The sequence below is a fragment of the Scylla paramamosain genome, chromosome 10, assembly GCF_035594125.1.
Source record: "Scylla paramamosain isolate STU-SP2022 chromosome 10, ASM3559412v1, whole genome shotgun sequence".
NCBI classification, from domain to species: domain Eukaryota; kingdom Metazoa; phylum Arthropoda; class Malacostraca; order Decapoda; family Portunidae; genus Scylla; species Scylla paramamosain.
This window is the reverse complement of record NC_087160.1, coordinates 4,295,182-4,320,000: the sequence shown is the minus strand read 5'-3', so window position 1 is coordinate 4,320,000 and position 24,819 is coordinate 4,295,182. Positions and strand designations below refer to the sequence as shown.

The following is a 24,819-nucleotide window of genomic DNA, read 5'->3' as shown; positions in this document are numbered from 1 at the left end:
CACACACACACACACACACACACACACACACACACACACTACAAAAGTTTCCTTGTCAAAAACTTAAACCAACAGAAGCAAAACCATCAAGATACTTTCCTCTAACTAACTTCTCTCTCCCCTAACGATTCTTATATTCATTAACCGCTCAACTGCACTGCCATTACAATCTCAGTCTTCATTAATTCACTCTCTTAATTAGTTTAGGAAAAGGTTCTAATTCCTCTTAATTATATATCTTGTATTACAGCTTTCTTTATTATTTATGTGGAAAATTACTGTTATTAATTTGAAGTTTATAGGGGAAGAGAAAGGGGAAGGGTGAGAATGGAAGACAGCGGGTGAAGGAGGAGGGAAAGGAGGTGATGGATGGGAAGGGAAAGATTTGATGGAAGAGAAGGGAAAGGAGAGAGAGAAGAAAGATGAATAGGTAAACAAGAAAAGGCGGGAAGGGTATGCAACGAGAGAGAGAGAGAGAGAGAGAGAGAGAGAGAGAGAGAGAGAGAGAGAGAGAGAGAGAGAGAGAGAGAGAGAGAGAGAGAGAGAGAGAGAGAGAGCAACAAATACCCAGTAAGATAATATGGTTAGACTAATTGGAACGTTCACATGCATAAATTTACACACACACACACACACACACACACACACACACACACACACACACACACACACACACACACACACACACACACACACACACACACACACACATACACACACACACACACACGACAGGTGAAATAATTATTGTATTACTTATTACATTTGTACTTAATGGCGTAATTCCAGCACGGGAGGCGTCACTTTCACCATTACTTAGGTTAATGAGGAGAATGTACTGTTTCCTCGGTTCACGAATACCTGTTTACCGAATTTTTCCTCGCTTCACGAATCTTTTTTTTTTTTTTGTTGTATTTGTTTTAAGAATGTTTTGTTTTTTATGATTTAATTATTATTTATTTTTTTTACAATACCTTTTGTCTTTCCTCGTATATTAGTCTCTGGATTACCGACTTTTATTTATTTATTTATTTGTTTTTTTTATGATCTTTGCTTTTACTATATATATTTTTGTAACCATCCCTCGCTTTTACGAATTGCTTTATTTCAACATGTCTTTCTTTACGATTCATTTGGTTTAGTATTCCTCACTTTGGAAATGTTTTTTTTTTGTTCTCTAATTATAAATATTCCTCCAATTACATATACAAAAAAAAAAAAAAAGAAATATCGATCATGAACTTTCTCTATATAATAATTACTTGGTCTTTTTTATCTTTAGTGAGAAATTGCGCTGTCAAATGTTATACTTCATGTTGTTACAATGATTAACTTTGCTGATACACTGCAAGATGAACGAGCCTCGCAACCTTTCCCACTTAGCTGTGCCTGTCTACTCCAGCTTGACTTACCGCATCCCGCCATCTGTTTCTCTGTCTGCCCTGCCGCCACCTTCCAAACTTGTCACTCTGTTGGTTTAACTGTACACGTATTTTGTCAGTGCATGTGTACAGTAACAGTAAAGCAGAAGTGTTAGGCCTAGTTTTTCTTTGGTAATGACATAGCTATTGATTAAACTACCAGGCTGAATTGTCAACACACTTCTGCATCTAATCTCGAGTACTTTTATAAACACAGTCGAGTGGGAGTTACTGGGCATTTTAAAAGACGTATTCATGATTCTGTTGATTATCAAACAAACATTTTACATCACTAGTGGCGTGAAAAAACATCCATGAGAACCCAAGTAATTATCCCTGTGACCTTTGAAAACACTCTTTATTAGAACCCAATCGTTTCAAATTACGTGTCCCGACATCCCCTCTGTTCCTTCTCATCCTGGTGCCACGTGTCTGATCCACTCCCCTCTCTACCGTTCTCTCTGTTTTCCCGGGTCTATTTGTTTATCCTCCCCGCTGTGAAGGTCCAGGTTTTGTTAAATCGTCTTGATAGCTTTCTGTAAACGTAGGCAAGGGAAGAGAAGGGAAAGGTATGATGTGAGGAAAGGGAAGGGAAGACAGGGATAGGAACGAGATGAGGGGTGAGGTGGGGGTGAGATATCTTTGGCAGTGAATAATAGGGAATAATAATAGTTTAGTATAGGTGGTTTAGATTGCAATGGGGGACTCAGCGAAGGTTTTCAAAGGTTATGCTATATGTGTTTTGTATAATGGTTGCTGATTCGTAAACACAGAAGTAGTAATAGTAGTAGTAGTAGTAATTTAGTTTCCACCCGAAGTCTTAGCTTAACCTAATAAATTACTTATGAAAAGCCCCACCCAAAAAAAAAGAAAAAAAAAGATGCATTACGTAAATAAGGAACGCTATCAGTTAAAGGTAGAGTGATATTTACATTCCTTTACATAGAAATGGAAAAATGTACTTCTGTCGTATTGATCCGAAGTTGTGATACATATTACGTAACCTTTAATAACACAGAGTATCTTTCCGACTGTCACTGTAAACGTAAGTAACTTCCATATTATGAAGAAGATATGTTTAGTTTCAGAAAATGTAAAGGCAAAGGCTTTTTATGTATTTATTTATTTATTTATTTATTTATTTATTTATTTATTTATTTATTTATTTATTTATTTATTTACCCTTACTGTCTGTGCTTGTGTGTGGGTGTGGGTATACTCCTTACCTAACTATATTTATAAAGGAGCGTGTCATGCTTATTGTACCCAACTCGTTAACACAGTTTTATAATAATTCTTTTGTTGTGATTACGTGTGTGTGTGTGTGTGTGTGTGTGTGTGTGTGTGTGTGTGTGTGTGGAAGGTTGGGGGGGTGGATGAGGCAGGAGCACTTGTGTCTGTTCCCGATACATTCTCCGGTAGATGGCGTGTCTCTAATCACCCATTGACCCGTGCTAATACCCGTGCCTGCAGCCTCACCTGTATTGGAGAGGCGTGACTCACCTTTACTCTAATTACCTTGGTTTGCTTGTCTGCTTTCTACCTTGATAGCACCCTTTCATTCTCTCTCTCTCTCTCTCTCTCTCTCTCTCTCTCTCTCTCTCTCTCTCTCTCTCTCTCTCTCTCTCTCTCTCTCTCTCTCTCTCTCTCTCTCTCTCTCTCTCTCTCTCTCTCTCTCTCTCTCTCTCTCACCTGTCTAATACCTGGCGGCTTGTTTATTGTTATTTTAGGCCCAGATGCCTCGCGTCACACACACACACACACACACACACACACACACACACACACACACACACACACACACACACACACACACACACACACACACACACACACACACACACACACACACACACACACACACACACACACACACACACACACACACAGTTTTCCCTTTCCATGATTTTTTTTTTTTTCGGTAATAACAGATACTTTGCCTCGAGCTCTCCCTTTTTCAATCCTCACCTCTTCCAATACTCTCTCTCTCTCTCTCTCTCTCTCTCTCTCTCTCTCTCTCTCTCTCTCTCTCTCTCTCTCTCTCTCTCTCTCTCTCTCTCTCTCTCTCTCTCTCTCTCTCTCTCTCTACGTCTTTCTTTTCGTCTTTGTTACTATACTTTTTAAACTGAAGAGTAATGGGGGGATGTCAGTGTTTCAGGAAGTAAAAAGAGTGTGCTTCCATGATGTATGAAGAAAAATGTTTATTATCGCCGTGTGGGTTGGAAACATGGAGTCTTGAGGGAGCTTCGGAACAAAAATTTGGAGAATAATCTTTGGCATGACACGGAGGATCAGAAGAAGGCACTGCGGATCAGGGAGCACGTGGAGGATCAGAAGGCATTACCATTGATCAAGGAGGGTACCAAAATGAAAGGCAATTTGAGCAGAAGTAAAATAGAAAGAAGTGAGCTTAGATTGGGTGTTAAATAGAGAGAAGTGGACATAGACAGGATGCAAAATAGAGAGAAGTGAGCTTAGATTGGGTGTTAAATAGAGAGAAGTGGACATAGACAGGATGCAAAATAGAGAGAAGTGAATGTTGATGGGATGTAAAATAAAGAACATAGACGGAATGTAAACTAGAGAGAAGTGGAGTTAGGAGAAGACAAGAAGCGTCATGCACCAAACAGATCGAAAGCGGAGGATCATGAAACTGAATGACAGACTCTAAAGGAGGAGAAAACGGAAGACACAGAAATTTATATATAAAAAAAAAAAAAAGTAAATGGTTATGCTTCCGCTGGTATAGACTGAGAGTTAACATGCATGGAGAAAAATTCTAAACTTTTTTTTTCCATTAGAATCAGGTTAGGTTAAGTTAAATTAGGTAAGGTTAGGGTAAGTTAAGTTAGGTTAGGTTAGGTTAGGGTAAGTTAGGTTAGGTTAGGTTAGACTGACGATGACTTTACAAACTTACCCTGCACAAACTACTACATACACTTCACAAACCACCTCCTCATCTCACTGCTGTTCTTCCTTCCTTCCCGCGCGCCATCCAAACATCCAGACTCACCTGAAAAGAAACAAGAAAACGGTAAGAAAAAATTAAAGAAAAGATACACATTCACCAAAACAGAATACGAGGAAAAGTAATACACTGCAAGAGAGAGAGAGAGAGAGAGAGAGAGAGAGAGAGAGAGAGAGAGAGAGAGAGAGAGAGAGAGAGAGAGAGAGAGAGAGAGAGAGAGGACTGAAAGAAATTTTGTCTCGTAGGAGATTAGTTCTGTCCATTATTTTAAGTAATGTTCCTACTGCTGATGCTCCTCCTCCTCCTCCTCCTCCTCCTCCTCCTCCTCCTCCTCCTCCTCCTCCTCCTTCTCCTCCTCCTCCAACAGTAATCTTCGTACTGAGATCCTTTCCTAGAGGTAATCATTCCTCGAAGTCCCAGTAGAGGCTGAGACTTTAAGCTACAGACTGGAGGAGAAGGACGCCCACGGGGGAATGTGTGTGTGTGTGTGTGTGTGTGTGTGTGTGTGTGTGTGTGTGTGTGTGTGTGTGTGTGTGTATGTGTGTGTTGGAGTCATAAAGTGAGGAGAGACGTGAACAGGTGCAAGGGAGATAACAGGCGAAGGATAAATTTAGCTCCATAATCCTTAGCTTTGGTGGATTTGCTTCAGAATGGCTAGGGGGAGGAGGAGGAGGAGGAGGAGGAGGAGGAGGAGGAGGAGGAGGAGGAGGAGGAGGAGGAGGCGGTGATGGTGGTGGTATGGGAGGGATGGTGTGGAAAATCATATTGGTTATTCGCATGATCAAAGCAAAGGGCGTCTGAGTGCGTCTGTGTGTGATTGGATTAATGTATGATATATTTAACTGTTCTTTATTACTCCATTGCCATATGTGGTGGTGACTAGAATGGCGGTGAAGTTAATTAATGGTGCAATAGTTTACGTACATCAGTGGTCTGTGTATTTGCGCTTATGATTAAAAGCCAGGAAGAGGAAGAAGGTAGTGGGGGACTCTACTCTTCTTGAATATTAAAGTAATCGCCTTTTTCTCGCCTACTCTCTTTAATGGAAATGTCAGATTTGCATATAGATAGATAGATGGATTGTGTTGTGTTCTTTTGCATCATTTTGTATTTCACTTGTTTCCTTTGTTATTGGTTGTTATCTATGAATTAGTGTTCTCGTGTTTTTGTGTTGCTTGATCCACGTTTGAATAGATAGATAGATTGATAGATAGATAAACATAGCGATAAATATAGAGACTGATATATAGATAGAAAGGTAGATTAATAGTTAGGAAGATAGACTGATGGAAGATAGATAGATAGACACCAGTGTACGTTTTGTGAAGCCTTTATTACCTATATTTGTGTTGTCGTAACAAAAATAGAACTTTTTATTTATTTATTTATTTATTTATTTTATTTTTATTTATTTTATTTTTTTCAAGTCCCTGCTCCTCTCCTTCGCTTCACCAGGCATAAGTTGCTCAGGTGGAAGGCGCAGGCGAGCAGGTGGCTGGCGGTGATCCACTCGGCCCTCTTGGAAACGTGATGAAATTTGTCAAGTTTAAACAGGATTTGAAAGTGAATCCGTGTACCAGGCCGAACACGTAACTCAGCAATGCAGTGAAGGTGACCGTGAGTTAACCCTGTGATGTGTGTGAGTGATAATTGTATGCGAGAGTTGCTACTTCCTTTGAATAACTTTAGACGGTGTTACTGAGCTGAAATAAAATTACTCTTGACTTTTTTATTTACTGTTATTTATTTATTTATTTATTTACTTATTTATATATTTATTTATTTATTTCATCCTTTGTTGTGGCTTTTTTATACTTTCTTTTCTTAGCCAGTCTCTCAGTTATTTATAAGAAAGAAATAAAAAAAAGTAGATAATTGCTCAGTCACTCATTCCTTTCGTTATCTAACTTTTTTTTATATCAGCCTTTCTATATCGTACACAAAGCTTAAACCAGACTAATTTATCATGCTTAAGGTGAAGTGATAAGAGTCAAAGGGTTCACGATGAAAATAACATACAATTACATCTGTAAATTAATTATGGCGCTCCTAGGATTGTATGAATTTATTGTTCTTCGGTCTTGTTTATCAAAGAACATTACTTATATTGTTTGTTCATTCTTTGTGTTCCTTTGGGTTTCCCCCGCTGAAGACAAAGAGGAAAGGTGCGACAGAAAACGCAGATGGGGTGACTCGTAACTCGAGACACACGATATCCCAGAGAGAGAGAGAGAGAGAGAGAGAGAGAGAGAGAGAGAGAGAGAGAGAGAGAGAGAGAGAGAGAGAGTGTGTGCGTGCGTGCGTGCGTGCGTGCGTGCGCGCGCAGTGGCGGGTGGGAGGGTGGGTGGAGAAAGTGCTGTGACAAGTGGGCTTTGTACAGACAGACAGACAGACAGACAGACAGGAGAGGTGGAGTATAATCCTGGGTTCAGCTGTTGACAGGCGGTCGTGCACTTCTGTCATGGCGCGGCGAGGTCACTCCTCGGCCCACATCCGATTAGTGCGCAGATACATTACCGGATTGCGCTCCTGGCTTGCACGATATTGAAACAAACACTCCATTATTATTATTATTACAAGCAGTATGCGTTGTACTACTACGGATTACTACCAGTCATGTTTGCTTTGATATTTGCTTTCGATTACTTTTAGATTGGGTGTAGCAACCCTTTACATTTCTGGGGGACTAAAATATTTAAACCATTTTCCATCGATCTCACCCCTTGTTCCTTAACCCTCTCAATCCTAGGCAAACTCTCCTTTAATACCAGTAATTCTTTATAACACAATTTTTGTACTAAGCTCCCTTCCATATTTCTACAGCGTAAAAATATGAAGATAACCATCTGTTTCCTCTTTTCTTTCCCTCGTCCCCATGCAAACAGTTTTTACAGTGCTAGGAAGGCGAAGGCAGGACGACCTCAGCAGCAGAATAGCCAACCACAAAGCACTCTGAATCATGTGTTTTCATTCACTGACTTTATTGGCTAAACGCTGGAAAATCTACTTTCATTCCCTTTTTTCTTTTTTTCTTGGTACTTGTAAATGTAGTGTACAGTGCCCTTAGTGATGGGAATCCTTATATATCACATTGAAAGGGTTAAGGAATTTATTTTTCTTTATCTTCAGTGATGGGAATTCTTGTACATTCCAGCGAAAAGGTTAAGGAATTTTTTCTTTTTCTTAAGTGATAGAAATTCCTGCATATCACAGTGAAAGAGATGACGAATTGCTCTTTCTTGGTCTTTAGTGATGGGAATTCTGCCTCGTTGTGAAAGGGTGAAGAATTCTTTTTTCTTGATTTTTAGAGATGAGAATAGTTTTTCTTGCTTTTCTTGCTCTTCACTCGGCTGCTTCTGTTAAGGGTCGCTACAGCAGATCACTCGTCCCTCTCTTACTGTTTCCCCTGCCTCCTGTTATACGAGTACCCATCACCCTTCAATCCATTCAGCGCCATCAAAACTCATTAAAAGTCTTTCTAACCTTTATTCCACGAACTCTACGCTTTTGCATATAAGAAAGTAGTGTGGATGTTGCCTCTTGACTGTCCTTGTCTCCTCTACTCACCTTCTCCCGGCCTCGTGTTCCACTTGAAGGGGATCGAGTGCAGGGAATGAGTGGGTGTGTTGGTAATCTTGTGACACTCGATGACTGAAATATAGAACTCAAGACCCACTGTGAGATCGAGACGGGAAGGAGACTTTGGGTTCACAGTGGGGTAGGGTATAAGTGTGTGTGTGTGTGTGTGTGTGTGTGTGTGTGTGTGTTTGGTATTTCATAAGTGATAGTTTTCGTTCTTCTCATTTTTTTTTATTGGTGTCTTTCATATTTTCTTTTGTAGATTAAGAATGCTAAGATGTAAGGTTAGGTTCGACTAAAAAAATCAATGTAGCTTGAACAAATTTGTATGTTGTCGGTAAAATTATCTATTTAATTATATTTTTATCTATTTATCTCTGTCCGTCTATCTACCTCTGTCTGTACTGATGTATACTCGTATGTATGTATTTATTATTTTTCTGCCTATCTTTGTATCTGTCTATCTTTGTCAATCTGCCTGCCTGTCTGTCTGTATGTGTGTATCATTCTTTCTACGCATAAGCCCAATCGGTTCATCCATGTATCTGTGTGTGCGTGTGTGCGTGTGCTTTGAATTTTAACTGTCAATTGAAACGTGAAAGTAAAAAGAAAAGGCAACAAAGAAGCCTGCCGCTGTCAATCTCCGGCAGCATGATTGAAAAAGAAAAGAGGAAAACAAGCGGAAGACTAAGAAACGAGAAAAAAAGTTACGCAGCCCCGGGAAAAAAAGTCCTTTGAAAGATGTCAGCAAAGCAAGACCAAAATAGTTATCTTTGAACTTGTAATGAACACTAGGAAGAAATGGAGGAAAAGAAAAGAATATGGAAAAAGAAGGAGGAGGAGGAGGAGGAGGAGGTGAAGGTGAAAGGAAAATGAGGATAAAAGAAGGTAAAGCAAGAGAAAAGTGGAGGAAGAAGAGAAGGAAAAGCAGATAAAGCAAGAGATGTGAAGGAGAAGAAAAGAAGAACAAGAAGAAGAAGAGAGATGATGATAACGACGACTACGACGATGATGATGATGATTGATAATGATAAGAAGAGAGGAGAAAGATGGTGAAGAAGAGAGAGCAAGAAAGAGTGTGAAAAGCAAAAAGAGGTGAAAAGGAGAAAGGACAAGAAACTGAGGAGGAGGAGGAGGAAGAAGAGGAGGAGGGTAAGAGGACTCCTCCTTCACTACTTACGAAACTGACATTGTATTCCATTTGTAGTGAGGATGATGGGAAGGGTGAAGATAGCTTGTCAATTGAGACCTATTGTTATTATTATCTCTCTCTCTCTCTCTCTCTCTCTCTCTCTCTCTCTCTCTCTCTCTCTCTCTCTCTCTCTCTCTCTCTCTCTCTCTCTCTCTCTCTCTTCCTACCTTTTTTCTTGCTTTCCTTCAATTTTACTGTTTGAAATATTTTGAAGTATTTTTCTTACTTTTTTAAGGGAAAGTGAAGGGATTTGAGTTTTCTTTTCTTTTTCTTTTCCTTATTTTTGCTGGGTTTAAAAGGCGTTGTTTTACAATTTGTTTTATTTTTTAATTTTTTTTTCTGTCGATTTTGTTTTGTTTGTTCCTCCTTGTTTTCTCATTACTTGTTCCATTGTGTTATGTACGCTTCTCTTATTTTGTTTTTTTCTTGGCTTACTTTATTTTTCTTTGTTTCGTTTATTCTTTTCGTTTCTTCCTTTCCTTTTTAGTTTTGTTCATGTTCTTGTTTTTGCTTCTACTACTACTACTACTACTACTACTACTACTACTACTACTACTACTACTACTACTACTACTACTACTACTACTACTACTACTATTACTCGTACTCCTCCTCCTCCTCCTCCTCCTCCTCCTCCTCCTCCTCCTCCTCCTCCTATCTCCTCCTTATCTTCCTCATCGTCGTTTTCTTCTTCCAACATCCTTTTTATCCTTTTACCGCACACCACCACCACCACCACCACCTCCACCTCCACCTCCTCCTCATCCTCCTCCTCGTCCTCCTCCTCCTCCTCCTCCTCGTCGGGTGCAAGGGCTTGAGTGATGGGAAGCGGCACCACATACGATACCGCTGAGAAGCAAGACTCTTCTTCAGGTGTAGGGCGTCTTTGTCTATTTGGGCGCGAGCCAGGTGATCCTCCTCCTCCTCCTCCTCCTCCTCCTCGTTTAGTATTTCCTCTCTTCTCCTTCTCCTGTTGATGTCTCTATCTGTTTGCTGAGCCGCTTTCCTTTGGGTTCATTTTCACTGCATTGAGAGAGAGAGAGAGAGAGAGAGAGAGAGAGAGAGAGAGAGGGAGAGGGAGAGGGAGAAATTGACACTCAGTAATTGTTTGTTTTGATATTCCTTTTTTACCGCCCTGTTTTTAAGGTGTTTTTTATCTTAACAAATCTGCAATAGCCGAAAAGCTGCTCATTTTCTTTCTATCTATTAAAAAAAAACTCAATGAAGTTATAAATTTGGAGGATAAGACTTACTGATTGGCAGAATGCTGAGAGACAGACGGAAATATCACAGAGTCGCAGCGTGAGACAGAAAACCTGAGACACAAACGGACCGACAGACAGACAGACACCACCACCACCATCACCACCACCACCACCACCACCACCACCACCTTGTCGCATTTACTTTAACCTACCTATAGTTGCGGTGGTGGTAGTGTTGGTGGTGGTGGTGGTGGTGTGTTGTGGGCACCGCGGGTTGTCACCATCAGGGCGACACGCGAGGAGAGACAGTGAAGCATTTGCCAGGTCATGTTTCTCTCTCTCTCTCTCTCTCTCTCTCTCTCTCTCTCTCTCTCTCTCTCTCTCTCTCTCTCTCTCTCTCTCTCTCTCTCTCTCTTTTGTTACCCTTTAGGTGAAAACTCCGAAGCAGTATTAAACACAAGGAGGAAGGGACCTTTAAAATATGCAAGAGGCTCAATCCTTTCCTCCTCCTCCTCCTCCTCCTCCTCCTCCTCCTCCTCCTCCTCCTCCTCCTCCTCCTCCTCCCCCGAAGCTTCCTGCACCAGTTGTTTTTTTACGTTTGCTGTGCTCTGGCTAGAAAGGGAAAGTGGGGGTGGGGGGGTTAGTGTGAGAGGATTGGGAGAGGAGCAGGTCACTAGAGACTGTGTAGTAAGAGGTAGTGGTGCTCTCTCTCTCTCTCTCTCTCTCTCTCTCTCTCTCTCTCTCTCTCTCTCTCTCTCTCTCTCTCTCTCTCTCTCTCTCTCTCTCTCTCTCTCTCTCTCTCTCTCTCTGTGTGTGTGTGTGTGTGTGTGCTCCATTTTTTTTTTTTTTATAAGGAGAAAGAAGGAAAATAGTTATACCATTCTGCATCACTGTTTGTTACTCTTAGGCAATCTATATATTTATATATTTAAATATTTAGTAATGTTTTGTTTGATTTTATTTATTCTTTTTTATTATACATTTTGTATTTTTATTTTTTGTCTTCAGCTCTCCTCAATTTCACACAGACGCTCTCAACGTGACTTCTCCACTTACAAACAAAACGTAACCTCTCGTAAACTCTTCCCTCTCAAGGTTCACGTTCTTCAAGGCCTCGTTCTTTCTCCTATAGGGGCTACTTCTCAAAGGTCACAGAGATGATTAGTCAGGTTCCTATTTCGTTCTTTTTGTTCTCTCTCATTGATGTAGGAATGTAGGATGATCACTTGAGAACTCTTCTGAAAACTCTATTAACGTTCACTAGACCGCTAAGAGTAGTTGAAATAAGAAGCCAAGGTTTTTTTTTTTTTTTTTTTTTAAGAATATGAAGTTGTCTTGATATAAAGCATCGATTCACTTGTTTTTCGTTTTCTTTCGTTTTTTTTTTCGGTCTACCAGTTACGTATATCCCATCCTTTTGTACACCTCAATTTGAACATTTGTATCAGTCTTTTCTGTACTTCATTCTTTCTTTTCTCCCTTTTTTCTCTTTTTTTCCTTAGTTTTTTCCATGTTTTTCTTAATCGTTTATCCTTTCTTCTTTTGATCTGTTCAGTTAGATTTTTTTTTTGCCATAAACACTACAAATACAATTTTTTTTGGGGGGAGGGTTCCTAGTAAAATCTCTTAATTAAATATATTGCGTTCAGTAGCATACAGAAAAACAAAAACTCTCTCTCTCTCTCTCTCTCTCTCTCTCTCTCTCTCTCTCTCTCTCTCTCTCTCTCTCTCTCTCTCTCTCTCTCTCTCTCTCTCTCTCTCTCTCTCTCTCTTTCTGTCAACACACAGCTATGACTACTAACGAAGAAGAACTGTACCAATGAAAAACTTAATGAAAAGATTGACTAATAAAACATCGCCATCAAACTTGCAACACATTCATGAAAACTCCTCTAATTGTGACTTTTTTTGAGCCTAAATTGTACAGAAATTGTATTGTTGGTATGTTCTGTCACGGCTCGCGTATATGTAGTTACCTTTGTGTTCTGAATTACCTTTACAATAGAGGTGTGTTTTAATGAGCACCGCAGTAACCATACACGACACTGGCAGCAACACGAGGGCTGGTGCAGGGCTGGTGGGGAAGTAATGATAGCAGTGTATGAACAAAACTGGGAACGCCAATACAAGTAATTAAGTTTTCCCATTAATACTGATCAGAGAGAGAGAGAGAGAGAGAGAGAGAGAGAGAGAGAGAGAGAGAGAGAGAGAGTCACGTGCAAGGAAATTGAGTTCTAGAGCAGCTCAAAGGAGGACGCCGCCCCCTGACACTGTTTGCCTCCTCTCCAAAGCAAGACTGGGCTCCTCCTCCTCCTCCTCCTCCTCCTCCTCCTCCTCCTCCTCCTCCTCCTCCTCCTCCTCCTCCTTTGCCTATGTCCCGTCCTTTTTTTCTCTTCTTTTTCTTTTTGTTGCCCTTAATTTTTCCTTTTTTTCTTGTTCTTTTCTTCTTTATCTATCTCTTCGCTTGACTCCTCCTCCTCCTCCTCCTCCTCCTCCTCCTCCTCCTCCTCCTCCTCCTCTTCCTCCTCCTCCTCCTTCTCCTGTCTCCCACTAACAAAGCAGAATAGTCACCCAAATGGCCGAATAAGGACCTCAGGGTTTGTTGCTGTTTGGTCTTCCTTTGTATTCCCCCTCCTCCCCCTCCTCCTCCTCCTCCTCCTCCTCCTCCTCCTCCTCCTCGTCCTAATATCTCTCCATTGCGCATTTCATCAAACGGTGTTGCAGTAAGTTAGGTGTGTGTGTGTGTGTGTGTGTGTGTGTGTGTGTGTGTGTGTGTGTGTGTGTGTGTGTGATAGGAGAGTGAGACAATTTGTAATACTATTGCATCATTATTTGTGTGTTTGTGTTTTTTCATTGTTTTTACAGGTTCAGTGTGTGTGTGTGTGTGTGTGTGTGTGTGTGTGTGTGTGTGTGTGTGTGTGTGTGTGTGTGTGTGTGTTTTGTCATAATTTCTTTTTTCCCTGCTAATGCCTTGACCGGCTGATTGTCCTGTGTGTGGCGCGGCAAATAAAACACAGCTCAATAACAACCCTTCTAAAAACACAAACCAGACACACACACACACACACACACACACACACACACACACACACACACACACACACACACACACACACACACACACACACACACACACACACCAAAAGAGAAAACGAGCTTATCCTATATGGAAAAAATTACAAAAATACAACCACAATCACCACCACCATCACCACCTGTCACCACCACCGTAACTGCAACAACAACAGTCACCACACCACCACCACCACCATCACCACTACCAGACTCACCATACAGTCACCATACATACACACACACACACACAATGTTTTCATCACCACAATCATCACCCTGCACATTTACTGGTCGAACTAAAAGCACCATTAGAGGTCGAACTAAACACCTCTCGTTATCTCGGGGCTTCCTTTCCTTCCTGCTCGTGTGAAACTGATGTTTTTTTTTGTTTGTTTGTTTTTTTCGTTCGGTTAAATCATCGTGTGTTCGAAGATAAAATAAATAATCTTAGCGTGTGACCAAAAAATAAATAAATAGATAGAAATAAAAATAAATAAATAAAGTACGTATCATTATGGCTTGCAGCAGTAGTAGTAGTAGTAGTAGTAGTAGTAGTAGTAGTAGTAGTATCAGTAGTAGCAGTAGAAATAGCAGTTGCAGAAGTGATACTATTTCTTGGTTATGTATTTGTTAGATGCGCAGTTATCATATTCCACCGTGATTCATGATAGCATTAATTTTCCCTCCTTTTCCCACGTTCATTCCCAAGGTTCCTCTGCCAAATCCTTCCTCCCACCCTCTTCCTTCGCCTCCTCCAATTATCCTCCATTCCTCGACCCATTGTCCTTTCCTTCCCAGCTTTCTTACCCTCACCCGTTACTTCCTTCGTCCTCCCTCCTCCTTCCTCCTCCTCCAACTTCCCTGCCCTCCTTAACGACTTCGCTGGACAGTTTTCCTTCCCCTTGCAGCTAGTGAAAGTTTCCTCCTCCTCCTCCTCCTCCTCCTCCTCCTCCTCCTCCTTAATGACGACACCTTTCGTTCGTTACATACAGACGAGCTGTTAGTAGTTCAATTCAATTCAATATTCTTTATTCACACAAGATGTGTACACAAACTAAAATACATACTAAAACTAAAAGAAAGAAAAACATTTCATTTAATTATTAAAAAAAAAAAAAGAGACATAAATTTATACTAAATTAGACAATATCATACTGAATCCGACGTCACTCGGTGCACAAAGCATCAATCAACATCTTAGTTTCCCTTACATCTAAGATTGTGGTATCACATCTATCCCTCATCAAACACAATTCACGAATTTGTGCACCAGTCCGTGCAAGTTCGTACTGGTCACACTGCAGCTGCGTCCAAACCTTATTGATGTCTCCAATATTCATATTAAATTTGTATGAAAGATATCTTACATTACTGCCCATTATTGAATGTCTTCCATAAACCCCCATTCTTCCTATTGTTCTTATAACCATATTGTCTGATGTTAATATTTGGTTTATAAAAGCAATCTCCCGTTTTGCGAACCACATTTCTGGGGGCATAACATTAGCAATGTGAGGAAGCAGACTACAGTGTGTGGTCCAGGGCAGCTTCCACACTCGACGCACTGCAACCCTCCACGCTCGGTACACCGCTTCCATGCTACCATCACACACATTTAAAAGTTGACTACCATAAAAACTAGAACAATATTTAAAAAACAAAGTATTTCTTACATGTGACAGTCCACCCTTAAAACGGGATAAAAATGAATTACATTGTCGATAAAAATCAGTCACACATTTAGAAGTATCACATTTAAAAATATTTCTTCCTAAAACATTTCCCAGGTGTACAATTTCCTCCATAATATCAATAGTTTTACCATTAATTTCTACATTAGGAATTATATTACTTCTTTTATTACCGTGGAAAACTATTAATTTGCTTTTCTTTTCGTTATACACAATGTCATATCTCGATGCATAATCTACACAGATGCTTATCATCTTCTTGAGAGCAAAAACACTTGGTGCTAGACCTTTTAGGTCATCAGCAAACCCGAAGGCTCCTGCATAGGTGCCACCCATGTAGCAGCCAACGCCAGAGTCTCGCAATTCCGTGAGTAACCCGTCTACATAAACACAATACAGTATAGGAGAGATCACACCACCTTGTTTGACTCCATTACTCACTTCAAATGTACTAGACAGTAAGTCATTCCATCTTACGCTTAGTTTTTGATTTACGTACATGTTTAACAATAATCTACATATAAGAGGACATACATTACGTTTCAATAGAATATCAAATAATTTGCAATAATTAACTCTGTCGAAAGCCTTGCTTGCATCTAAAGTAAACCCATAAACAGTTGTACCTTTAGATACATAATAAGACACAGTTTCTCTCACCATTGCTGTACACATAGTAGAGGATGTTCCTTCTTTGAACCCAAACTGCAAATCATTGGTCAATAGTTTATCCCTTTCTCTCATCAATACAATATTATCCAGTATTTTACTCATCAAACTACTAAGAGTAATCGCTCTGTAATTTTCACTGGTATTAAGATTTGCCCAACGACCTTTAGGAAGCGGTATCATAACCCCTTTCATCATGCTGTGGGGAGAGAAACCGTGCCTCAACATGGCTGAAAACAGTACAGACAAGTGTCCGTATAACACATCACCAGCATGTATGAGATGGTCAGACATCAGGTCACCCTCACCTTCTCTCCTTTCCAGGCCTCACTCTCCGCAGTGCTTGACGCACCTCATCAGGCGTAATCAAGAGTATACTTTCATTACTATTTTTCTGACAAGAAATTACACTGTTGATGGCAGATTTTAAGCTATCCATCTCATTTGTATCGTATGAGGTACTGTTGTAAAGCTCTTCAAACTTTCCTTTAAATAAATCAGCTATATCTTTAGGACAATGTTTTCCATCAACTGCCTTAGGCGTTTTTTTCTTCTGTTTTCCCTTGTTTCTTACAGATCTCCAAAACTGTCTACCAGAAGCACTAGCCTGCAAACTCTCAGCTAATTTCTCTGTAGTTATTAACTCTTCTTGCTTTATAACCATCTTGCGTGCTTGGTGATAACATTTACGTGTTGTACGGCGTATTTCGGCAATGAGACCTTGCTGAGGTCGTTCACTGTCTACCCATAACCTGTGCCAAAACAAAGCAGTGCGAAAATAACCCTCAACACAATCATTCCAGCCTGGCACAATTTTCTTAACTCTCCCACAATTTGTCCTTGGTATACACTCTTTACTTGCCTTTATAAGTGCATTGGTGATATGATCATAAAATGCTGCTATTTCCATTTCATGCTGGGTGCACATATTATTTCTACACATTAACATATCTTCCGGTAGGGGAACATTTAACAGATATCCAGTGACTAACTCTTTATACCTTAATATATCCTCAGTATTTGCCTTATGCCAACATATGCGCTCGAAGGTCTCATGCTCAATATTTTCCACATTATAAGAAATAGTAACATCTAAAACACACTTTATAGCTATATGGTCTGATGGATTGTTTACAGAATCAATAGTAGTATAAGTCTGAAGGAAGTTAGATATATTGTCTGATATCAAAAAATGATCTATCAGGGATTTAAAATTATTTCCTTTACTGCAATAAGTATAAGCAACTGTGGATAAGGCATCATTATCACAACAATAAAACCTGTACTCATCGATAAATTTAACAAAGGCCCGTGTCTGGGGCGTAACACGGCTAAAATCAGTATTAAAATCACCACCTACTAATATAAAATCTATATCATTACTAAGACTAAGAACTGCTATATCACTCAGTATATTTACATATTCATTCACATTTTGGTCACTTCTTTGATCATCACAGGGCATATATACACATATCACCAAACCCGTTTGTTCTGGTAAATGAACTCGAACAGCACACAATCGTTTGGATTCATAAGGTACAGGAGTGACACGAAACCGCTTGGAGTCACGCCACAGGATGGCTGCTCCGCCGTGCGGCCTACCCCGCACCAGCCGACCCTCCTCCATGGCGCTGACCCCGTGCACATTCACACCCTCACCCACTCCATAAAACCAATCAAGCTGACTCATAAACAAACCATGCTCCTGGATTAAAAAAAATCACTTTGATTATAAAGCTCACTTAGGAACGGTGCCCTTAAATCATCTGCATATTCACAATTATATGAAACACACGTTAAATTTCTACTGTGTAGTAGTAGTGATACTAGTAGTAGTAGTAGTAGTAGTAGTAGTAGTCTTAGTAGTAGTAATAGTAGTAGTAGTAGTGGTAGTAGTAGTAGTAGTAGTAGTAGTAGTAATAGTCAGCAGTATCATCATCACCATCATCATCATCATCATCATGATCATCATCATCATCATCATCATATCTTTGTACCTTTCGGAAACAGTCTATGTGAGAGCACAAATGTGAAACTGGCCGAGGTGTTCTCAAGACTCCTGACGAAGGACACACGGACGCGGCAGCTCCTGTATAAAGATTCCTTTCACTTAAAACGAGACACATTGAAGCTTTTTCTGTTTAATTTTTTTCCTGGTGAAGCAGAGAGAGAGAGAGAGAGAGAGAGAGAGAGAGAGAGAGAGAGAGAGAGAGAGAGAGAGAGAGAGAGTTTAATTTAAGCTTCTCAGTGTTGTTAAAATAAAAACTTGAATTCAACTTTTTCTCTCTTGTTTTGACTTTCATTTATATTTTTTTATTTTTTTCTCTCAAAGTAAAATATTTTCCTTATCTACTCATTCATCATTCTGTTTTACACCTGACCATTTTCTTCCCATCGCAGTGAAATAATTCTCAGATATACTTTTTTTCACTTATTTTTGTTTTATATCAAGAACTTCCTCGGCCAAGAGCCTTCCTTTCACAGATGTTTTCCAAAAATATTATTAAGGATTTCCTTCAAGAAACCGCTTTATCCCAAGGTTTTTTGTTACTGGGAAGAGGAGGAGGAGGAGGAGGAGGAGGAGGAGGAGGAGGAGATATTGTGCTTGTTATCTCTCGTTCCCTCCCATTCACTTCTTTCTGGCTAACGCTTCACGTTCTGTTATCATTTTCTTTTATTCTTCCTTCCTTCCTTCGTTCCTTCCTTCACTTTTTCCCTTCCTTCTTTCACTTTCTTAGTCGTGTTGCTTCTTTCATCTCGGTTACTCCTTTATTTCTGGCGTGTTATTCGACCACGAGTGCTTCCCTCCTCCTCCTCCTCCTCCACTCTCCAATTAAGATACTCCCAAGAGAGGGAAGAGTGGCCGGGAGAGGTGGGAGTGTGAGAAGGTGGTGTGGATGTGAGTGTGTGAGGTTGTTACAGAGTGAGGGGAATGGCGTGCGAGATTGTGAGGGGAAGAGAGGGCAAATGTGTGAGGGGTGTGCTAATATGACGTCTCAGTTTGTCAGTAAAGTCTCTCTCTCTCTCTCTCTCTCTCTCTCTCTCTCTCTCTCTCTCTCTCTCTCTCTCTCTCTCTCTCTCTCTCTCTTATATGGTAAGGCAAGATATTACATCACACTCCTCCTGTTTCATCTTCCCTCCTCCTCCTCCTCCTCCTCCTCCTCCTCCTCCTCCTCCTCCTCCTCCTCCTCCTCCTCCTCCTCCTCCTCCTCCTCCTCCTTATTATACCCCTCGTCCACCCTCCCTTTCTTCCCTCACTCCTCTCTCACCAATCTTTCCTTTTTTTTATTTTTCACCCACCACAGTGCTCCCCTCTTCTCTCCGCTCCTTCCTCTCTTCTCTCCACCTTCTCGCCCAAACTGCTCATTTCTCCTCACCATCACGCCTCCTTGTCCTCTTTACCTCCCTCCTCTTTACTTGCCTTCGTACTTTCCTCCTCCTCCTCCTCCTCCTCCTCCTCCTCCTCCTCCTCCTCCTCCTCCTCCTCCTCCTCCTCCTCCTCCTCCTCCTCCTCCTCCTGCTTTCTCAATCTTTACCATCATAACGACTCTTGTTTTCTTGTTCTATTTATTCTACTTGTCTACTACTACTACTACTACTACTACTACTACTACTACTACTACTACTACTACTACTACTACTACTACTTTGCTACTTTCTTTGTTTTTTGCCTTTCTTCTTTTTCTTCTTGCATTCTTATTCTTGTTCTTATTCTTATTCTTGTTCTTCTTGCCTTTTCTTCTTTCCTTTCCTTCATTTATTCTTGCCTTTTCTTCTTGCCTTTTCTTCTTCTTGCCCTCCTTTTATTTCTTATAGTTCCTTAGTTCTCTTTTTTTTTCTTCTTCCTCCTCCTCCTCCTCCTCCTCCTCCTCCTCCTCCTCCTCCTCCTCTTCCCCTCCCTTCCTTTATCTTTTCCCTTCAGTACCCAACCACATTCCATCCTCTTCTCCTCGCTAACTGGCCCAATTCATCTCACAGTGCCGTCCGCCGCGCCTTCCTCCCGCGCTGCCGTAATAAAGAGGCGACATATCCAGGCTTAAAGATAAGTGAAATTGCCCCAAGTTGATACTGGGCTCAGGAGGAGGAGGAGGAGGAGGAGGAGGAGGAGGGATGGTGGTGGTGGTGGTGGTGGTGGTGAAGTGTGTGTGTGTGTGTGTGTGTGTGTGTGTGTGTGTGTGTGTGTGTGTGTGTGTGTGTGTGTGTGTAGGATGCAAAGTTTCCTTCGCTAATTTTTGGATTTTTCAAGTGAATTCCTTCCTTCCCTCATCTCTTCACTCCTTTCTTTCTATCTTTCTTTCTTCCTTTCTTTCGTTTTCTATGGCCTTGTAATGAGACAGTCAGTAATTTTACCCTTTTTTCCTCTTTTGTGTGTGTGTGTGTGTGTGTGTGTGTGTGAACTCCTGTACACTAACCGTTCATTTTCTTGCATATGCTTTTCCTGTGTACTTGTTAGGTTTGTTTCTCGCAGGACTCGAAATGCTATACATGTCCTTCATTCTGAGGTCCACCTTTGATGTGGCATATTTTCCTGAGGGAGGAGGAGGAGGAGGGTCAGTGGTAGACCTCTCAGCACATCTACAAATTTTCTGATCCTTTAGATTTTCGTACATTTACAAAAATACGCGAATACATGTACGAATAATGAATGAATAAGAAAAAAAATGGTAAATGAAATAGATAAGAAATAACTATATAACTCAATTATTATACGAACAAACAAATAGTCGTATATTTATAAAAAAAAAAGTGAAAATATACCAATAATTAATAAATATAAAAAAAATAAATACATTGAAAAAAAAACTCAGATGAACAAACAAGTAAAGCGAACGAAACAAATAAAAACGACATTAACTTCTTTTAGTTAACCGAGCGTGGCGTTACAGTCTTACCACCACGTGTGTTGTGAGTCAGTCAGTCAGCGTCCACCACACAGACTGGACGCTGCCACGGACACTGGTGACGCCTCAGTGCTAAGCCAGCGGCCTGATGAGTCGCTCTGTGCTGTGTGTCTTGAGCAGATCACTGGACTGGTTCCCGCTCACCGCTGCTCCTCACCTTTACCTGGCGTCATATTTTTTTTTTTTCTAACTCTCTCTCTAGCATTATATTATTTTTCATAGCACTATAATGATTTGAATTGTCTAGCACATAACACTTTATTCATTAAAAAAAAAGGGGGTAAGTATGATAACAGTCTCTCTCTCTCTCTCTCTCTCTCTCTCTCTCTCTCTCTCTCTCTCTCTCTCTCTCTCTCTCTCTCTCTCTCTCTCTCTCTCTCTCTCTCTCTCTCTCTCTCTCTCTCTCTCTCTCTCTCTCTAATTGAACCAAATAACCCAGCATTCCTCGCCGCGCCACAGCATAGCGCAGTGTGACCCCATGTGTCAGCCTGGTGGTGGTGGTGGTGGTGGTGGTGGTGATAGTGGTGGTGGTAGCGAAGGGAATGGGTGTTTGTAGGATGAATGTTATTTGTGGGGAAAAAATGTGTGTGTGTGTGTGTGTGTGTGTGTGTGTGTGTGTGTGTGTGTGTGTGTGTGCGTGGGTAGGTCGATGAGAGTTGCTAAATGGCTTGAGTGGCATGTTGTAAAAAAAAAGGCTTGAAATCCATTACGTCTCTCTCTCTCTCTCTCTCTCTCTCTCTCTCTCTCTCTCTCTCTCTCTCTCTCTCTCTCTCTCTCTCTCTCTCTCTCTCGTTCGTTATCTCCTTTCCCAATCACTCCTCATCTTAATTGCCTTCGTAAAATCGACACTCTCCCGCCGCATCTCCAAACATCTCCTCCTCCTCCTCCTCCTCCTCCTCCTCCTCCTCCTCCTCCTCCTCCTCCTTCTCGTCGTCGTCGTCGTCGTCGTCGTCGGCCACTCCGTCTTGCGTCATCTCATTTTTCCTTCCTCGTCTCTTTCTGTCAATAGACCAAAATTGAGACCCAGTTTAATGTGTAATCAACTTCAACATTCGATCCCCAAACCTAGGGAAGGAAGGAGGTTGGGAAGGAGAGAGAGAGAGAGGGAAGGAAGGAGAGAGGGAAGGATGTTAGGAAGGAGAAAGAGGGAGATTTGAACACGAGTTGGGGGCAAGGAAGGAGAGACGTTTGGCAGTGTGTTTGTGTTAGTACTACAGAAGAAACCGTAATATTTCTTGTCTATCACGGCTCCTTTCCCTTAGAACAGTAAGTCATGGTATTGAAAATGTATTTACTTCACTCTCAATTAAGACAATTAAGGCGTAAATGAGCTTCCTTTCTCTTCCATATCTCAAATATTCATTCCTCGTACACTGGAACAAGACTTTGTTGTGAAGTACTCATGGGTTTTAATTTAGTTTTATTTCGTGACACTAAATTTGAACATAATTTTTTTTTTTATACCATGAGCTTTTCTGTGCTTTCATTCCTCCCTCCCCCCGCTCCCTCTTCCCCATCCGTCCCTCTCTATCTTGTCCTAAGCCTTGAACTGTCTCCGGATGTAAAGTACTTCAGTTTTCAAGAGTATACAAGTGTGTGTGTGTGTGTGTGTGTGTGTGTGTGTGTGTGTGTGTGTGTGTGTGTGTGTGTGTGTGTGTGTGTGTGTACCCTCCCCATTCGTCCCTCTCTATCTTATATACTAAACCTTAAACTGCCTCCAGATGTAGATTTTTTTTTTAGTTTTCAAGAGTAAATGTGTGTGTGTGTGTGTGTGTGTGTGTGTGTGTGTGTGTGTGTGTACCCTCCCCATTCGTCCCTCTCTATCTTATATACTAAACCTTAAACTGCCTCCAGATGTATTTTATTTTATTTTATTTTTTTAGTTTTCAAGAGTGTGTGTGTGTGTGTGTGTGTGTGTGTGTGTGTGTGTGTGTGTGTGTGTGTGTGTGTGTGTGTGTCTGGTGACTAGTGACTGGTGTCTTCCACAAAGGAGGTTCTCGTGTCCTCTGCCCCACCATATGCCCTCGTTTGTATTCTAAGCCGTGGGTGGCCGTGGTGAGAGGCGACGCAGGTGGCAGTTAGCGTGGCTGTGGCTTGCTGTGGTGCCGGGACATTGAGCACAAGACGTTGCTAATACAACCAGTGCATGAATCCTGTGACCTGCATGGGCTTGATGTGGTCACGGTCGTCGCCATATGTTTCCCAGCTGCACTCTCTGAAGGCTCCTGGCAGCTGCTGGTAGGGTCCTGTTTTAAGAGCGGAGTTTGTGTGTGACGTCCAGATTACATGTCGGAAAATCTCTGTGTGATCTCATTTACTTTTCTTGTACAGATAGACAGTTACACACACACACACACACGAGAGAGAGAGAGAGAGAGAGAGAGAGAGAGAGAGAGAGACTTAAACCGAAACCGAGAAATACCATAACCAATACATAGCCCATTAATTAACCACCACCACCACCACCACCACAACATACCACCACCACTACCACCATCACCACCACCGTCACCACACCTGCACAACATACCTGCGAGGCTTTACCAGGTGACCTCCTTCGTGCCTCCTGCCGCCACTGTGGTGCTCAGGTGTGGCGCCAAATTACCCCATGTGTTGTGAAGACTCGTGGTGGTTGGCGTGTAATTGTGGGCGGTAAACTGAGGCAAATTGGTCTTGTGTGGGAACAATGGAGCCTTACTTGCAGGGATTTACTTTCCAGGAGGAGGAGGAGGAGGAGAAGGAGAGGGGAGTGTATTAAAGTTGAAAGTGAGGTTTGCCAAGGAAATTGTGTGTGTGTGTTGAGGAAGTGAGTGGCTGTGAGTCAGTGGTGTAAGATGAGTATATAAGGGAGAATACGTAAGGTGTTGCTTTGTTAAGGGCGAGTGTGTGTGTGTGTGTTGATTTAGATTGATGTACAGGTATTTTTTGCTCGATGTAACTCAGTTTTTTTTTTTCCTGTTTATGTATTTTCTTTGTTTCGTGTGTTTTATTCCATGTTTTGCTCTAATAAGGATGAATGTGCATGTATGTTTTTTTTTTCAATGTCACTCAATTTTCTAGTTCAACTTAATTTCCAGTTTAATTATATTCAATTTTTTTTTTTCCCTGCTTTATATGTCTTGATTCATGTTTGTTTCATGCGTAATTTTAGAAAGTATGAGGAAGGTCCGAAGGAAGCACGAGGGACTGTTGCAATACTCTAGGGAACTTTGATGATACAAGTCTGTGAGGAATATGAGGGATTGTACAAGTATTAAGTACAAGGGATATATGAAACCACGAGGGAAATGTAGGTATGAATGATTTGTGATGGTCTAAAAATTGATGTTTGTAATAGATGGTACGATTTTTTTTTTTTTTTTATCGATTTTATTTTTATTTATTATTTTTTTACGAGGGTGTGTGACGGAAGGGTACGGAAGGGGTGGTTTGCAGGAGTGTCAGGTAGTGGGGGAGGAGTGGAGGGATGAGGGACCGCTGTGCAAGATGGATGAAGAATGAGTCTCACACCGGCTCATTTTGTTTCCAGGAGAGTATTTAGAGGATTTGGAAGTGGCATTTTTTTTTCTTCGTGTGTTTTCCCAAATGTTTCGTTTTTATAACGCTATTTCTTTTTTTTTTTTTTTTTTTTTTTGCTGCTGCTTTTCATTCTCTTACATTTTTTTCTTCTTTTGATACTTGCTCCACTTCATTTTGCTTTAAGTTATTTTCTTCTCTCGTCTTTGTTTTTATATTAGTGTTTTTTTTCTTTAACTTTTCTTCTTGTTTTTCGTCTTTTTTCTTCTCCGTTTTCTTTTCTTGTTCCTCCAGCAGTAGTTAGTGTAGGGCAGTTACTGAGACAGTCTAATAAGGGCCTCAAGATCTGTTCCAGTTTGTCTTCCGTTGTATTCCTCAGCTGGTTCATTTTTCCTGCTTTATATTTCACTTTCTTCTTTATCACGAGTTCTTGCTCTTCGTTATCCTCTCTTTAATCCTTTCAATCCACCCGTTACTCCGCTTCCTCTTCTTTCTCCTTTCTCGCATTAAAATATTACACGCTTTTCTTCTTATTGCATTATTTTCTTTTTCTTTCTTTCAGTGTGTTAGGTCAGGTCAGGTCAGGTCAGGTTTCTTCC

The 24,819-nt window shown here is 41.0% G+C and overlaps 1 long non-coding RNA gene across 2 annotated transcripts in view; it reads left to right on the top strand.

Annotated features, from left to right (window-relative positions):
* LOC135104131 (uncharacterized) overlaps positions 1 to 24,819 on the top strand; it is a 207,584-nt gene that overhangs the window by 37,955 nt on the left and 144,810 nt on the right. The window contains exon 2 of one of the 2 annotated variants that reach the window (XR_010270312.1): positions 5,845 to 6,000. This is a non-coding gene — a long non-coding RNA (uncharacterized LOC135104131). Of the gene's footprint in view, positions 1 to 5,844; positions 6,119 to 24,819 lie in introns of those variants that run through there. The other variant, XR_010270311.1, reaches the window with a different exon arrangement.